Raw genomic sequence first — 16,997 nt, forward strand, 5'->3', positions numbered from 1 at the left:
TCTTGCATTCCTCACACGCACATACATACATACATACATACATATAGACACACACACACACTAAATATAAATCTAATGTGGTAAACCAGATTCAAAATTAAGTATGGCTTTAAGGAAAAACAATCTGATTTCAAACTTATAAGAGAAGCATTATCATTAGCTTGTAGGGCTGGCTTTACCATTAGGTAAACTGGGACTCTTCTCCCTTATCCCTGTAGCTTGTCTATTGATTTGGATCTCGTTTGTGCAGTTTTAAGTCCTAGAAAATGTAAATAATGGGTGGCTATGGGACCAGGTTTTCGGTCAGTAGACATAAATTAGCACTTTAGTGGAAATGGCGATTTACATGATGATATGATTTACATGAGGATACGATTCTATTTGGTAACAAATGTTTTTATATTGTTTAATTAATGGCTTATGTATTTTGTGTATTTTAATGGTTTGATGGTTTGTTTAATGATATTGGGTTAATTGTTCATGTAACGGCAACGAATTGCTGCCTATGTAAGCTGTCCTGAGTCCCCCTTTTGGGGTAGAGAAGAGACGGGATATAAATACCAGAAATAATAATAAATAGATGCATAAAGTTTAAACTATAACGTAAAATGCTCTATGTATTGTAGTATGATGTGTGTTACTGAGAGTATAGGCAGGCACACACCAGTTCTGGGCAGAAGGCCAACATAACTATGGACAGTGATAAGAGAATGTGAACCGTGAATTGACCGACAATGAACTCAAAACAGGTGCTGTGTTAAAGAAGAGCTGCTGATATAATCTGATGAAAGGCAAGCGAGAACTAACAGTAATTGGCGTACTGTCACCTCTACGGAGGAGACTAATTGTTTATATAAATGGGGACGGGTACGTGCATCTTATCTCATTAGAAAAGATATGTGAGCTCATTAGGCTAGGCAGGATGAAAAGACAGGCAGAGAAGAGAGACAACTTAGCATCTGCCTTCCGCATAAAGGTGGCTGTTAGGCAGCCCAAACCCATAGTAATGTTTTGGCTGATAAAAAATTATGGTTGGTCTGTAGTTGAAAAGAAAAGAGAAGATGCCAGACTGATCTTATCTCGATAGAGTTACAAGCTTAGAAGATGCAGGGAATGCTGTGGATGGAACATATCTTGATTTCAGCAAGACCTTCCTTTGACAAAGTCTCCCATGACTTTCTTGCAAGCAAACTAGTCAAATGCTATTGCTAGGTGGATCTGTAATTGGTTAAGTGACCAAACCCAAAGAGTGCTTCTCCCCAATAGTTCCTCTGCTTTATCCTGGAAATAAGTGACGATTTAGTGCCATAAAGAGGGTTGAGAGACACCTGGCTTGATAACAGACATACATGTGAAAAAGACCTTGGAGTCTTTGTGGATAAACAAAGCTGAATATGAGACAAGAGTGTGATGCAGCATCTAAGAAAGCCAATGGGATTTTGGACTGCATCAAAAGGAGCATAGTGTCCAGACTGAGGGAAGTCATGGTGCCTTTGTATTCGACTTTGGTCAGACCTCTTTATCTGGAATAACACTAGAAGGGGTCCAGAGGAAGAGGGTGATTAAAATGATCAAAGGCCTGGAGACCATGAATTCCCTCTGAGGAGCATCTTAGAGAGCTGTGTTTGTTAAGTCTGCAGAAGAGAAGGTTGAGAGGAGACATTAAAGCCATGTATAAATATGTGAAAGGGTGTCCTAAGAAAGAGGGAGCAGGCATGTTTTCTGCTGCCCTGGAAACTAGAACTCAGAGTAATGGTTTCAAATGACAGGAAAGGAGATTCCACCAGAACATTAGGAAGAACTTCTTAGAGCTGCTCAACAGGTGAACTCTCTGCCTTGAAGTGTAGTGGACGCCCCTTTCTTGGAGGCTTTGAAACCAAGCCCTGATTGTCCTGCTCTGGAGCTCTCTAGAGATGACATTACCTCATAGGCAGACTGGCTTTTATTCATCAAACCATACAGTATGGTTACAAGCAAAGTTCCATTTGAAAGTTGCTTTCCCTCTCACCTCCCATGTGGTCTCTTCCAACTCTATTATTCTTTCATTCCATGATATCTGTTCTCAGGCTTTTCTAAATAAATGTGTTTCTCATTCTACTTGACACAATGATAGGTGTTCCTAGATATAGCAATGCTCAGGGATAGTAGCCTCATTAATGCCCTTTTTTGTTGATATATTTATAGTCAACAGGTAAGATGGGATTCCTTAGTGGATAAACAGATGAGACGCGATAATGGTCCTCTGTAGGTTACCTATGGAGATGCCTGCTAATAAGATACAGATAACATCAAAATCCACTCCTTATGGAAGCGTAACACTTTACCTAGCACATACTGTGAGGTAATAAATGGATGATGTCTTCATGCAATAGGATGTAATTAAAGCAATATACTGAGACCTTAACATAGTATTGTATGTTTGTATGTCTACAACGGCTTATAATAGTCTGAAAGACCTGCTCATTCTCCCATATAAATATCCTGAGATTCCAATACTTAAGAATCCCGAGTGGAGTGTTGATTTTAACTCTGTCTATCTGGGTTTTGCTCTTGAGTTAGATGATACCCAAACAAATAGAAGACCATAAAGCAGATTTCAGACAGATTTCAGACAAATGTCTTTCAATTCAAAGAGATGTGAGTAGGAAACTGTGGGTTTTTCAAGACCAGGGACAAAGAGGAATGAAACAGAAAAGTAATAATATTTCAATTCCGTTAGCAACAGAAAAGTAACTTCCCTTGAGATTTAATATATCTCTGCCTTGTGCCCCTTTCTTAAGCGTTGTTGTTTATTTGTTCAGTCGCTTCCAACTCTTCGTGACCTCATGGACCAACCCACCCCAGAGCTCCCTGGCGGCCTTGGCCACCCCCAGCTCCTTCAAAGTCAAGTCAGTCACTTCAGGGCTGCCATCCATCTTGCCCTTTCTCCAAGCTTTCCTGTCTTCTCATTATGTGGCCAAAGTACTTTATTTTTGCCTTTGACATCCTTCACTCCAATGAGCAGTCGGGCTTTATGTCCTGGAGTATGGTTGGATCTTCTTGTGGTCCAAGGCACTCTCAGAATTTTCCTCCAGCACCACAGTTCAAAAGCATCTATCTTCCTTCACTCAGCCTTCCTTATGATCCAGCTTACTAGGTTACTATGGGGAATACCATTGCTTTAACCATGCGGATCTTTGTTGCCAGTGTGATGTCTCTAATCTTCACTATTTTATCGAGATTGGTCATTGCTCTCCTCCCAAGAAGGAAATGTCTTCTGATTTCCTGGCTGCACTCTGTGTCTAGAGTAATCTTCGCGCCTAGAAATACAAAGTCTGTCACTGCCTCCATGCTTTCTCCCTCTATTGCGAGTTATCAATCAGTCTGGTTGTCATAATCTTGGGTTTTTTTTATGTTTAACTGAACTCAGCCTTTGCACTTTCTTTTTTCACCTTGATTACAAGCTCCTCCTCACTTTCAGCCATCAAAGTGGTATCATCTGCATATCTAAAGTTGTTAATGTTTCTGTTATTAATGTTGTTAATGAATCCAACTCCAGCCTTGGATTCATCAAGCCGTGCACGTCGCATCATGTGTTCTGCATACAAGTTGAATAGGTTGGATGAGAGGACACAGCCCTGCTGTACATCTTTCCCAATCTTGAACCAGTTGGTTGTTCCTTGGTCTGTTCTTACTGTTGCTACTTGGTTGTTATACAGATCCCTCAGAAGACAGACAAGGTGATTTGGTATCCCCATACCACCAAGAACTTGCCAAAATTTAATATGATCCACACGGTCAAAGGCTTTAGAATCTATATAAATAAAAAATTAATGTTCGTTTGTGGGATTAACATAACTCAAAAACCACTGGATGAATTGACATGAAATTTGGACACAATACATCTATCAGGCCAACAGGTGACCATCACTCACAAAAACACCAAAAAACACAACAGAAGGGACTTAAAAGGCCTAAAAAGCAAAAAAGATGCTACAGCTGGCAAACAGAACACACAATAGCATATAAACACTCTCTTTCAGACTATAGCTCCCAGCATCCCCTAGATCAGGCCCTTTAGGAGAGGAGGATGATCCAAATGCGCTGCTTCCAAGACCAAACTTTCTTCTCCTGGGATTTCTTTGAGAGCATTCCAATCCCTGCATATTTCCAATTTCCTATTCCTGGACTGCAACTCCCAGCAATGCTCCAGATAGATTGGATGGATGGATGGATAGATAGATTAGATAGAGAGATATAGGTAGGTAGATAGGTAGGTAGGTAGATAGATTGATCAGGAGGACTGCTGGGAGTTGCAGTCTAAGAATAGGTAGAGAAGGAAGAAAGAAGAGAAAGGGAAAGGAAAGGAAAGGAAGGGAAGAGGAAGAGAAGGAAGGAAGGAGAGAATGAAAGAAAAAAGGGAAGAAAGAAAGGAAAGAGGGAGGGAAGAAAGGAGAGAAAGAAAGGAGGAGAGAAAGTGGGAGGGAATGTTGGCCCAGCAATGCATGGCAGGTACAGCTAGTAGTCAATAAAACAGAAATAGATGTTTTTCTGAAACTCCCTGCCTTTCTCCATTATCCAGCGGATATTAACAATCCTTAAGCATAGAACATTGAATTACTCAAGAAGTCTCTGTGCTGTTACTTCTGGGAAAGCCTCTATGCATTATATGGTTAAAACTTGCCCATTGTAATCTAAATGGAAGAGTTTTTACCTTTGCTGGAGATAACAAAACTTGGAAGATTTCTAAAGTACTTGAAATCTTATTACCCGTCTGTTATTGCCCTTCATCAACTTGGCATCTACTTTTTTTTTTAAAGGAACTTCCCATGTTCTTCTTTTTCTTGGGTTTTTCTGTATTTGAAATAGAACTCTGTTCTGCTGAAATGAACAAAAACAGTTTGCAGGTCGAAGGATTACCAGTATTATGATTTTTATTTTTAAGAAGAGGAAATTGTGCTGCTAAGTAATTGGATAAGAGGACTCTACTGGTCTTAAAGGAAATTATATAAATTCCATTGCATGACTGGCACACACACACAAATACAAAGAAAGAAAAATGGAGTCTCATTTCAGTGTAAAAAAAAAGGGGGGCGGGGGAGACTTAGGTTGTGAATCATGGCTGCTCAAAAAAAGTAAAAGACGATGTCTTGCGAACCCACTCACTGCTCGATTGCTGATTCACTGCTGGGTGGGTGGATGGCTGCCATCACTCTTGTCCTTAAAGCAGGTAGACGGAAAAAAGGAAGCAATTTTACAGCCGGGATGTAAATATTAGAAGCTTTTAATAGAAGTTGTTGCTGGAAGGGATTTCTGTAATGTCACAACTTTGTGGGGGGAAGAAACCCTCGGAAGAAGTATCAATGAAGCCGATTGGTAGGAATTTCCTTCTATTTGAAAATCCATACTTCTCATTCTGAAAGGTCTCTTTGAATAGAGTTATCTCTATGGCCCCTTCTATGCTGCCATGGAAAATCCAGATTATCTGCTTTGAACTGGATTATATGGCAGTGTAGACTCAGGCCCCTTCTACACTGTCATTATTATTATTACAATTCAAGGTGCTGGTTTTGACCTATAAAACCCTATACGGTTCCGGCCCAGTGTATCTGTCCGAACGGATCTCCCTCTACGTCCCACCCCGGAGCCTAAGATCTTCTGGGGAGGCCCTGCTCTCGACCCCGCCTCTATCACAGGTGAGATTGGCGGGGACGGGGAGCAGGGCCTTCTCGGTGGTGGCCCCCCGCCTATGGAACTCTCTCCCCGTGGAAATCAGATCTGCAACCACGCTCCTCTCCTTCAGGAGAAAACTAAAAACATGGATCTGGGACCTGGCGTTCGGACAAGCGGGTAAATAAAGAAGAACTCCATTGATGGCTAGGAAATGACTAACGGATTGGTCATGTGGAACTCTGGAAACGAAACGCTGATTATAAGAATTGACTTTTATATGATGTTTTATATGACGTTTATACAATATCTCAGGGACCAGTTGTTGATATTTTATTGTGTTTATAGTTTTAATTGCATTTTTTGTATATTGTTCTTTTATATTTTTGTATACTATGTATTGTGTATAGGCATCGAATTCTGCCTTTTCTGTAAGCCGCCCTGAGTCCCCCCTCGGGGGTTGAGAAGGTCGGGGTAAAAGTACCAGTAATAAATAATAAATAAATTATTATTATTATTATTATTATTATTATTATTATTTGATACACAACAAGAGTAGTACACAGCAAACAAGATCACTATGCTGGATTTTGTATTGATCACATGTCGGATACTTCCCAAATGTCTAGGACTGTGTAACGTATCGGCAAATAATGTGCACAGATTCCAGTAGGGTGGCCTTTTGCAGCTGACAGATGGTAATTTTTTCAGCGCTGATTGTTTTTAAGTGCAGGCCAAGGTCTTCAGCCACTGCACCCAATGTGCCAATCACCACTGGGACCACCTTGACTTGCTTGTGCCAGAGTCTTTTCAGTTCGATTTTAAAATCCTCATATTGTGTAAGCTTTTCCAGTTGCTTCTCCTTGATTCTGCTGTCACCTGGGATTGCAACATCGATGATCCACACTTTTTCTTTCCATGATTGTGAGGCCAAGAGTCTTGTGCTCCAAAACTCTTGTCAGTCTGGATTTGGAAGTCCCAAAGTAGTTTGACCTGTTCACTTGTGTATTGTTATTATAGAATCATAGAGTTGGAAGAGACCTCATGTGCCATCCAGTCCAACCCCCTGCCAAGAAGCAGGAATATTGCATTCAAATCACCCCTGACAGATGGCCATCTAGCCTCTGTTTAAAAGCTTCCAAAGAAGGAGCCTCCACCACGCTCCGGGGCAGAGAGTTCCACTGCTGAATGGCTCTCACAGTCAGGAAGTTCTTCCTCATGTTCAGATGGAATCTCCTTTCTTGTAGTTTGAAACCATTGTTCCTTGTCCTAATCTCCATGGAAGCAGAAAACAAGCTTGCTCCCTCCTCCCTGTGGCTTCCTCTCACATATTTATACATGGCTAGCATATCCCCTCTCAGCCTTCTCTTCTTCAGGCTAAACATGCCCAGCTCCTTAAGCCGCTCCTCATAGGGCTTGTTCTCCAGACCCTTGGTCATTTTAGTCGCCCTCCTCTGGACACATTCCAGCTTGTCAATATCTCTCTTGAGTTGTGGTGCCCAGAATTGGACACAATATTCCAGGTGTGGTCTAACCAAAGTGGAATAGAGGGGTAGCATTACTTCCCTAGATCTAGACACTATGCTCCTATTGATGCAGGCCAAAATCCCATTGGCTTTTTTTGCTGCCACATCACATTGTTGGCTCATGTTTAACTTGTTGTCCACGAGGACTCCAAGATCTTTTTCGCACGTACTGCTCTCGAGCCAGGCATTGTCCCCCATTCTGTATCTTTGCATTTCGTTTTTTCTGCCTAAGTGGGATATCTTGCATTTGTCCCCGTTGAACGTCATTTTGTTAGTTCTGGCCAATCATCTCTCTAATCTGTCTAGATCATTTTGAATCCTGCTCCAGTCCCCTGGAGTATTGGCTATCCCTCCCAATTTGGTGTCGTCTGCAAACTTGATGATCATGCCTTCTAACCCTTCATCTAAGTCATATGATGATGCTTATTTATATCCCGCTTTTTCTCTCTCCAAACAGAGACTCCGAGTGGCTCACAATAAAAAGCTCACAATAAAAAGCATTACAATTCAACTTAAAATATACACATATACAAATGCTGAAACAGTATTAAACTTCATTACTTCATAAACTTCATAAACAGTTCAGGTTAAAATCTTAAAATTTATTAAATCACAGCAGCCCCTGATGGTCTTATAAACCACAATATCTACTTTTAACTGGATCATATGAGTCTACATTGTCATATAATCCAGTTCAAAGAAAATAATCTGGATTTTAGATGGCAGTGTAGCAGGGGGCTATAGCCCACCAGTTGGTAGCACAAAGAACAAAATATACAGCAGCTTTTCAAAGTTGCCTTTTCGAAGACCAAGATTTTGATGATAATAATGCTGATATAGAGCCTACGGCCATACCACCCTGAACACGCCCGATCTCGGAAGCTAAGCATGGTCGGGCCTGGCTAGTACTGGGATGGAAGACCGCCTGGGAATACAGGGTGTCGTAAGTTTTAAAAAAAAGAGCCCAGTGGTCCGAATTGAAAACTTATGTTGCTGATCTCATAATGCAGAACCCAAATGCTTCTGTAATTTTGGGAGGAGACTTCAATGCAAGGATGGACCTTAATGACAGCTCTCTTTATAGATGTCATAAGATTTTCTCTCCTGAGCCTAATAATAATCTATCCCTCCTTACGCGACAAAAGATCAGAAATTGAATTTTGCAGGACTATGCCTGGCTCAAACAACTACTAGGCTAAACTGCCACATATGAAATGGCGCTCTGGAAGGAGATCACCCTGCGGAATTCACCTTCCTCTCTGGATATAAAATGAGTGCCATTGACCATATCAGCATTTCTAGGGATCTTTTAAATCTCTAGAAGTCATGCCAAAATTCAATAGTGATCACTTTCCACTCCTCCAATTATTCTCGCTCATCCAAGAAATAGGGAACTGCTATCAACCTCTCCTACTCCCAGCAGGAAAAACCTGTCATAGAGCCAAGTGGACTCCAGAGTTGATCCTGTTGGCTCAGGAAAAAGGGGAAGACATGAAAAACAATTGGGAACGGCTCAATCATGCTGTCAAAGCCAGAGACTCATCTACCTTTTGGCACATTACGTCATGCACACAAACTTATGCCCATCCCTCGTTGGAAGTCTCTATCCCCCCAGCGACCTGGGAAGCACACTTTCAGGACCTATACATGGATCATTCTGTTGGGAATGCCCATTTCATCCTAAATACTGAAAATTTTCCTTCCTGGCCTCCTCAATCGATAGATGGCTGTCTCATCTTATTCATCAATTCCATGAAGGAACGTTTCTCAAAATATGATGCAACCCTCAAGGCCCCCTCACCAACGCTGTTAGAACAGAGAAAGGTATTAAGCAAGCCTGCATTTTGGCCCTGTTATTAATCTTTACATCAACTTTGTGATGGACCACTTGCTTGACATGAACTTCGGTCCACCAAAACTTGCAGGTAGACATATCTCCACCCTACTTTTTTCTGACAACTCTGCTCTACTCTCAAGAACACCTATTGAACTTAAAAGAGCATTAAGAGCTCTGGCCAGATATTGCAATGTGGACCAGTTGCAACTTTAACTACTCCAAAACTAAAATCATGATGTGTACCAAAAGACCCAAGCTTCATCTCTGAAATATAGATGGAAATAAAATTGAGCAGGTCCCATGCTTCAAATATCTGGGGATAGTCCTCCATCCCTCCCGCAGCGGAAAAGCCTATAGAGACCATGTGGCTGAGATTGCACAAAGGAGCTCGTCTGCTATACTAAAACATCTCAGGTCAAGAGGAGGACACTACATACCCGTGGCACTCAAACTATTTGATGCCAAGCCAGTTCCACAACTCCTGTACAATGCCCAGTTAGACCCCTTTTCTGACTTTACCCCATTGGAGAGTGTACAATCTAAATTCTTAAGATCGGCCCTCCAGGTACCAAGATGTGTCTCCAGCGCCACCCTACGCCTGGAGATGGGCTTCCTGATAATTAAGGCCGGTGTGTGGGTGGTTGTACCGAACTATTGGCTTAGACTGTCCCTTTCTTCCCTTGGCCTTACCCTACTTTCTATGTTGGATGACTTTCAGTCCAGATGGGAAAAAGCAGTAGCAACCAAAAATTCATCCTTGACCTTCTCTCCAGGACTGCTAACCAGTATGGGCTATGACCAAACCAAATATCTGATTAAACAATTAATAACTGACATTGAGCGCCAATCAGACTTAGACAATGCCCCATCCTTTATTATTGATGGAGTCAGTACGTTTTGTACCTCCCTTATGAAATACCTAACCAGGCTGGAGATCTGAGGGTCTTCACTGAGGGTCTTCATTCTGGCACGTTGCCATGCTCTCCCGTTTGCCATATTGGAAGGCCATTACCAGAAGACTCCATACTCTGAGAGACTGTGCCCCTGTGAGTCAGGACACAGAGAGACAACAGAACATGTGCTTCTTCCGTGCCTATTCTATAGAGATATTTGATCCAGTCTCATTATGCCATGACTATACAAACACCCAGGACGCTCTGAACAGTTTTGCATCTCCCTACTGCTTTCAGATACTAGGCTATAACTTATAAAGTTGCCAAGTTCTGCATGGCAGCGATTAAAATCTGGCGGTTGATGACTGATAGCACAAGCTAGGACTTCATACTTGCAGGAAATTGGGAATACAGTCTTTTAATTATAGTGTCCCTCATTTGTTTGACTAGACTTCCCTTCCGTGTGCCATGTGAGCACCCTAATCCCCTCCCTTCAGACTCCCTTTCTTTTAATTCCATAAATTGTGTTAAGTATATATATATATGGCTTTTAGCTTAGATTCTTAAGTTAATTGTCTTAATGTCCTAATAATGTCACACCTATTTTGAAGTTTTAAATTTCTCAACCCTTAAACCTGATGTGCTTGTACGGGATTGTGTCTCTCTTCTTTCAAGCTGGTCATTGACCGTAATAAAGTGAACTTGAATTTGATGATATAGTTATATAACATAACAACGTGGGGCACAACTATAGTGACCATGTAATGAAGTTCAAAGGCAGTTGGACAGCACAGTGGCCATACAGTGCACATAGCAAACACATGCTCCAAAATGCTTTAAGACCAGTGTAGATGAGCCCACGGAGTGCAGTGTGACACCACTTTAACGGCCAAAGCTCAATGCTCTGGAATCCTGGGATTTGCAGTTTGGGGAGGCATAAGAACTAAAACATTCAGAAGTGCCGTTGTCTCGTCTTGGTGACATTACAACCCCTTCTATACTGCCAGATAAAACCCAGACTATCTGTTTTGAACTGGACTATACGGCAGTGTAGACTGATATAATCCTATTCAAAGCAGATAGTGTGAATTATCTGCTTGATAATCTGGAATATATGGCAGTGTAGATCCAGCCTACATGTACTTTTCTGCAATTTAATAGGATTTTTTGGGGGGGGTGGGGTGGGATTTTAGGTCATTATGCAAATGTTATGAACCATGCACACAGTTTGTGACAATGCTGTGAGACTTCTTTACATTTTCATATCGATAACATTTTGTGTGTATGTGTGTGTGTGTGTGTATGTGTATTGTTTTTGGACTATCTGTGGGATGAATACAATGTGTACTCTATACCTCTCATCTTTTCTGGACTGATTTCTTCATATTTGAAAGGTGTGTATGGGAAATTGTCCAATTTCCAGTGTACAAAACATTAAAATATGCAACAAAATTGGAAAGCTTTTCCTATTTGAAAGTCTTATTTCCTGTTTAATTGTGTGGTCCTTATTTTGAAAGCAGTTGTGGTACTCCAGCAGTTTGTGGCTGCCACAAACGATGATGAATTGGTTGAGACTCGATGATGAGAGCTTCATTGAAAAACTAGAGCAAACAGTGCGACAGCAGGATGTCCCTCCTGCAAAGACAAAGTTTTTGCAGTTTAATATACTTTCCCTATGTTTTTATGATAGAACCAATTAGAAAATGACATTGATCACCTAGAAACAGAAATCAAGTCATCATCATCGCAATCACTTGTGTCCAATTAGGATGGCCTTCCAAGCGTAGGGTCTTGGTGGTAGGTCCTTAGATGGCTGTGGAGACCTATTCTAGATCTTCATGGTCTTACTTTCACAGTGAGGGCATATATTTCCATATGGAAGGTGGTCCCAGTCAGGATAGGCTTGACTTGCCTCTTTCCTCTTGACCCGTTTCTCCCTTTCGCCCTCCATTTGTGCCTCTTTGAATTCCACAGCATTGTTGGCAACAGCTGATTTCCAGTTAGACACTCAAGGGCCTGGGCTTCCTAGTTGTCTCTCGTTGTCTCTGCCACAGTTTTTAAGGTTGGCTTGAAGCCCATCTTTCAATCTCTTTTCTTGTCCATCAACCTTCCATTTTCCATCCTTGGTTTGGGAGTAGAGTAACTGCTTTGGAAGACAGTGATCTTTGGGCATTCGAACAATGTGGCATTCGATCCAATGGAGTTGATGGCAGGGGATCATGGTTTCAGTGCTGATGGTCTTTGCTTCTTCTTCTAGAACACTGACATTTGTCCACCTGTCTTCCCAAGAGATTTGCTGGATTTTGCGGAGGCAACACTGATGGAATCCACATTTCATGGGCGTATAGCAGGGTTGGGAGGACAATAACTTCATAAACAAGCACCTTGGTATCCCTACAGGTGTGCTGATCCTCAAACACTCTCTTGCTTCATTCAGAAGAATGCTGCACTTGGAGAGCTCAGGCGGTGTTGTATTTCAGTGTCAATGTTGACTTTTGTGGAGAGGTGGCTGCAAGAGAGTGGAAATGGTCAACGTTTTCTAACGTTACACCATTAAGCTGTATTTCTGTCCTTGCAGAGGGGTTGGCTGGTGCTTTTGCTGAAAGAGCACTTGGTTTTCTCGATGTTCAGTGAGAGGACAAGCTTTTCGTATGCTTCTGCAAAGGTTACAAATGCACAGTATAAATGTACTAGCCATAGGCCATGACATAAAATATACAACCTTTAAAAGTACAACAAGCTCTTTCCAATATAAACATTAAAACATGTTCCACTTACTGGCTTTTTAAAATTACAGCAGTAGTGGCTTCTGCAAAGGTGTTTAGTGTGACTTGTAGGTCTTCTTTTGAATGCGCACAGATTACATTATCATCAACATAATGGAGTTTTTATGCTAAAACCAATTAGGAAATGATATTGATAACACAGGAACAAAAATCATGTTATATAGTGTTTATCTAAACCTTTTTAATCAAAAGGGGGAAAATGCATTCCAGCCATACTTACAGTTTAAAACATGTGCATTAGTCAGTGCATTTCAGGAGAGAGAAAGCAAATGGAAGGATATAATCTTTGTGAGGAAAAAAAAGGGAAAGAGATGGTCAGAAAACATGGGGGAAGAAGGGAGGACTTCTGTGAAGCCGGGCTGTATAGATGCGTGCATTTCTTGTGAACGCAAGCCAGAAGAGATGCGAGCCAAAGTAATCCGACCAGGCCCTTCTTCTGAACATTAGCTATGTGGGAAACAGCTTTGTGTGCTTTGGATTATTAGCATGGATGGGCTTGAATGTGATGTTCTGGGGTATATTGACTCAGCAAGCTCCAGTGTATACAAACGAGTTTGGATGGAACTTACAGTCTGGAGCTGTGGTTTCATCCGTATTGTCAACTTTGACATGAATGGAGAGAGAGAGCAAGGCAGGAAAATCCGGGGGAAGGAATGATGGATGAACCCAGCATACAAATGCTGAGTGCCGAAGATGGAAGCGCTTGGCTGTAACAAGGTGAGATTAAGACAGAGTAGGTTCTTCTTAGCTTCCAAGAGTCAAGATTAGGCATGGGCAAACTTGGGCCCTCCCTCCAGCTGTTTTGGACTTCACCTCCCACTATTCCTATTCGGGCCCTTTCCTTTTCCCTTTCCTTTTCCGCTTAAACAGCTGATTGGGAAAAGGAAAGGAAGGGCCTGAGGCTGTTAGGAATGGTGGGAATTGAAGTCCAAAACACCTGGAGGGCCCAAATTGGTCCATGCCTGGTGAAAACTCATATAATTATACGCATATATTTGCATTATTTCAAAAGCATTGGAAAGATTTCATGGGATATGTGAGCTTGAATGGAAAACAAAACGAATCTATGTATTATCTTTATTCTCTCTGAACCAAACTGAGATTTAGCATTTCTTTACCTTATGAAGATATGCAGTAAATCATAGTAGTATTTGTGTGGTATCACATTGCAGTTGTTAATTATCTCAAAGAAGTAATTAGATCCCCGATGATGCCCGGTTTAGTTAATTTGGTATGGATACACATTAGAAAAAGGCAGTGTTTGTTTTTAGATGTTATGAATTCACCAATTAGAAAATGCATGAGCATATGGATGGTCTGTAAGTCTTGTCATCCTCAGTCTTTTCTCTCCAACCCCTTGAGTATTTAAAGTAGTCATGGGGGGCGGGGGGATCTGTGTGCCAAATTTGGCAGGAGTTCGGAAAAAATGAAATGCAGTGATACAGAATCTTGGAGTCCTTGTGGACAACAAGTTCAACATGAGCCAACAATGTCATACAGTGGCAAAAAAGCCAATGGGATTTTGGCCTGCATTAAATAAGAGTATAGCGTCTAGATCCAGGGAAGTAATGCTACCCCTCTATTATATTCTGCCTTGGTCAGACCACACCTGGAAACACACTGTGTCTATTTCTGGCCCCACAATTGAAGGGAAATGTTGACTCTAAGCTGGAATGTGTCCAGAGGAGGGCGACTCAAAGGATCAAGGATCTGGAGAACAAGCCCTATGAGGAGCTGCTTAAAGAGCTGGCATGTTTAGACTGCAGAAGAGAAGGCTGAGAGGAGACATGATGTCCATGTATAAATATGTGAGGGGAAGTCATGGGGAGGAGGGAGCAAGCTTGTTTTCTGCTGCCCTGGAGACTAGGACGCGGAACAATGACTTCAAACGGCAGGAAAGGAGATTCCACCTGAACATTAGGAAGAATTTCCTAACTGTGAGAGATGTTGAGCAGTGGAGTTCTCTGCCCCGGAGTGTGGTGGAGGCTCCTTCTTTGGAGACTTTTAAACTGAGGCTGGATGGCCATCTGTTGGGGGTGCTTTGAATGCAATTTTCTTGCTTCTTGGCAGGGGGTTGGACTGGATGGCCCACAACTTCTCTTCCAACTCTATAGTTTATGAGTCTCTGGATGTGGGTGAAGGTACTTCAAATCCCATCATCCGTTGTCCATTCTCCCCCAAACTGTACCAGGACATAAAGTGGGTCATGGGGGGGGGGTCTGTATGCCAAGTTTGGTCCAGATACAAGGCTGATGAGGTGCATAGTAGTCTCTGGTTGTGGGTGAAGGGACTGCAAATCCCATCATCCATGGTCTATCCAAAGTGTACCTGGACATAAAGTGGGTAATGGTGGGGGGGGGGGGGTATGTGCCAAGTTTTGTCCAGATACAAGAATGATGGGGTTTGCAGTAGTCTCTGGATGTGAGTGAAGCGACTGCAAACTCCATCCGCCCATCCCTACGTTGCAATTAAAATATTTGTCCTCCTCCCCGTTCCCTTCCCTCTTTCCTGTCCTCCAACTTCTCCTCCTCTCTTATGCCCCTTCCTCTTACACTCCTTCCTTTCTTCCCCTTTTCCTTCTTTTTGGCAATAGTTAAGGTTGGCGTAAGTCCAAAACACTGCTGTTTCAAGGGTGAGATGCTACACTTGTGGAAGATCTCTCAGATACAACGGCCGTGGAAGTATAGCTCACGCTTGTTAGCATTGTACAGAAGGAGGTTTTTACCTTGAAAAACCCTATGATGAGACACTCCAAGATGAAACAAGAGACAGACGACGGCACTCCCATGTCGGAACGGGGGCACAGCAGAGGGCAGCTATAAGTAGCATTGTGGCGCATGATGAAACTGGACTTGAGCCAAAAGGACATTCAACTATGCACGTCATCGGAGGAGAAAGGAAACGCACAACACATAGGGATGCTGAATGTGAGAAGCATGACTCAAGACAGGAAGGCAAGAAACGGAAGCCGAAAACATTGCAATACTTGGGATGAGTGAACTCAAGTGGACGGGCATGGGGCAGTTGAGTTGAGAAACCACACCATGATTTACTCTGGAAATGCAAATCTAAGAAGAAATGGGAGGGCATTAATAATGAGGAACATGTACCAAAAGCAGTCAAAATCAGTCATGGAAAGTCTGACCGAATCCTATCAATATAACTTCAATGAAAGCTCATCCACCCAAGCGATCCAAGTGTGTGCTCCAACTAGAGCGGTATAAGGGAAAGGACTATTCTGTGCTGGACTCAAGGAGGGAATTGACCACACACCAAAACAGGACTTCTTATTAATCATAAGTGATTGGGATGCTTCTGTGCTGGAGAAGATATCATATGTAGAGCAGGTCTAGCCTTATAGAAGGTGAGAAAACTGGAGGAAGGAACATGAAAAGTATGTTATTGACCCCATAGTACTCTCAGAAAATAAGAAAGGCTTGGGCCTCATCTATACTGCCATGTAACGCAGGTTGAAACTGTAGTATATGGTCAGTGTAGATTTCCTATAACGCTGTTCCACACAGTTAAATTGTATTATATTAGTCTATGCTGACCATATACCGCAGCTTCAAATTGCATTATATGGCAGTGCAGGTGGGGCCTTGTATTATTATTATTATTATTATTATTATTATTATTTATAATCTTTATTGAAAATGTATCTTGCTTACATGTAAAATAGGGTTCAAAAAGGTAAATTAAGGAAAAATATGGTAGAACTGGGATAAGGGATGAGGTTGGGGTATAGTGAATGTCTTTGGGGAAGGGAAAAGGAGGGTATTTGGAGAAGCCAAGGGAACCAGGGAGGGCAAGGGAAGGGTAGGGATTGTGTAGGGATTTTGTTGACTTCCCAATATTCTTCTCCACGGCTTCTAACAGCTTATCTTTCTGTCTTTAGTATTTTTATTATTTATTTATTTATTTATTTATTTATTTGACTTGTATATTGCTACTCCCAATTTGGCTCGGAGCGGTTTACAGCAGTAGATTAAAACAATACAATTAACTTTAAAATACAATAAAAAGAACAAACATAGTCCCAAGTTATTCACCCATCGAAAGCTTGTCGGAAGAGAAAGGTTTTACAGGCTTTCCGAAAAGCAAGTAGGTCTCGGATAGTTCGGGTTTCAACTGGCAAGGCATTCCATAAATAAGGAGCTACAATCGAGAAGGCTCTCTGCCTAGTCGAGGACAGATGAGAAGTCCGGATGTTGGTGACTTCAAGCAAATTTTGGTCTTCGGACCGAAGTAATCTCTGGGGTTGCATTATAATCTTCTGGTCTTTCTTCTTCCTCCTCTGTTGTAT

General features: G+C 41.9%; 1 protein-coding gene and 1 pseudogene across 4 annotated transcripts in view; both read left to right on the forward strand.

Moving 5' to 3' along the window:
* Nucleotides 1–16,997, forward strand: part of LOC132781758 (ankyrin repeat and fibronectin type-III domain-containing protein 1-like) — a 343,353-nt gene that overhangs the window by 47,818 nt on the left and 278,538 nt on the right. The window lies entirely within an intron of this gene.
* On the forward strand, nt 8,017–8,125 carry LOC132782238 (5S ribosomal RNA; annotated as a pseudogene).

The sequence above is a fragment of the Anolis sagrei genome, chromosome X (genome assembly GCF_037176765.1).
Source record: "Anolis sagrei isolate rAnoSag1 chromosome X, rAnoSag1.mat, whole genome shotgun sequence".
NCBI lineage: Eukaryota > Metazoa > Chordata > Lepidosauria > Squamata > Dactyloidae > Anolis > Anolis sagrei.